This window comes from Anarrhichthys ocellatus, unplaced genomic scaffold (genome assembly GCF_004355925.1).
Source record: "Anarrhichthys ocellatus isolate YVR2014 unplaced genomic scaffold, GSC_Weel_1.0 scaffold15, whole genome shotgun sequence".
Taxonomy (NCBI): domain Eukaryota; kingdom Metazoa; phylum Chordata; class Actinopteri; order Perciformes; family Anarhichadidae; genus Anarrhichthys; species Anarrhichthys ocellatus.
Genome location: NW_022280045.1, coordinates 4287875 through 4289367, shown reverse-complemented (window position 1 = coordinate 4289367; position 1493 = coordinate 4287875). Strand labels below are relative to the sequence as shown.

The window sequence follows — 1493 nt, the reverse complement described above, 5'->3', positions numbered from 1 at the left end:
AGAGAGAGAGAGAGAGAGAGAGAGAGAGAGAGAGAGAGAGAGAGAGCTCTCCGTGGTGCTGAAAGCAGAAAAACACATTCAGGCTCCACTGACAGTGCAGCTGCAAAAGGGACGGCAGGTGGGACACATGAGATAAAAAAAAACAAAACAGAAAAACGACCAACTGGAGAAATGAACTAGGGCATGAGTGCTTATGCAGACGAGTTGAAAGGCACACAGGAAGATAAATAGGAGTGTGGGCAGGAAGGAGAGAGAGGGAGAGAGGATGACGCTCTGGTAGAAGGTGGCTACAGTAGGCAGTGGGCGTGTTCTTGTTGTTGTGATCTATAGCTGGGAAGCTCAGTGTCATCCTGCTTAAGCACAGAGCGACTGTACAGACCTGTGTGGACGAGCAGGGCAGAGGGAGCCGGCAGGGAATGCCATACACACACCGCTCTGTGTCACATCGGTCTCAACCTCCAGGGCACTGTGGAGCGGGATTGCTTCCACCTGTGCAAGACATTTCGTGCGTTCGGACATATCAAACGCAAGAGGAGAGACATTCTGGGAAAGAAGCACCAGAAAGACTGTGAGCGCCTGGTCTGCAGCTGCAAGAGGAGTTTTGACTGTTTCGAGAGTGCTAGTGTGAATTTGTGTCATGCTTGCGGGTGTGGTCTGTTGCTGCGCCGCATCTTCCTTCTGTCTCTAGCAAGTGCAGATGCGTGGAGCGGTGAAGCTGGCACCTGGCAAGGAGTTCATCACCATCTGGACTGGAGGGCTCACATCTCCCTTTTCTGCCCAGGGGAGGGAGCGTTGGGCCAGGGCACCCGATGGCCCAGCTCCCCCTCTAGCCCACAGCCTTATCTCGGGTCACAGTGACTCCTTCTAGCAAGTCAATCAGGTGGACCATACAATGGATGCAAGTGTATGTGGATTTAAGTGGAATAGTGCATGGGTGCTCCAGCATAGGTCAGAGTTCACTAGCGTGCACCAGACTCATCAGGGGAACACAGAAGACACGTTGGTCCACAAACCAGCAAGAACGCAGCCCCATTGTGAGTATGCATCGCAACGCTTGCTTTTACACAACGACCCGTAAACCCACGAAGATGTGTGCCAGCAAATGCTCATGCTATACACATCACAATGCATGCAAAAGGGGCGCTTTCTTTACTCACATCCACATAAAATTCCCAAACGCTCCAAAATGCCAAGTGTTGCACCTGTGTGTGTCTGCCTGGGTTTCCAGGTTAACCCTTACTTGGTCCACTGTACAGCATTAGGTGTGTGTGTTTTTGTGTCTGTGCACGAGCGCCCACGCATGTTGTCACCAGACAATTGTCCTTGCAATCTTTTTGACATTGTGTCTCTAGGATATCCATGCTGCCCTTCTCCTATAACATGGTTGCCTGGAAACAGAAACGGTGTGCCACATTCACTTAAAGCGAAGGGCACCTCGATGTTACAGCGGTTGCAGCCTATGTCATCTCGGGGGGGGGGGGGGGGGGGGGGGG

The 1493-nt window shown here is 52.2% G+C and overlaps 1 protein-coding gene across 1 annotated transcript in view; it reads left to right on the top strand.

Annotated features, from left to right (window-relative positions):
* Nucleotides 1–140: 140 nt before the first annotated feature.
* The window catches only part of nyap2b (neuronal tyrosine-phosphorylated phosphoinositide-3-kinase adaptor 2b), an 18054-nt gene continuing 16701 nt past the window's right edge, over nt 141–1493 (top strand). Inside the window, exon 1 of the mRNA XM_031854873.1 lies at nt 141–1034. The gene's annotated coding sequence lies outside the window, so the exon portion shown is untranslated. The remainder of the gene's footprint in view (nt 1035–1493) is intronic.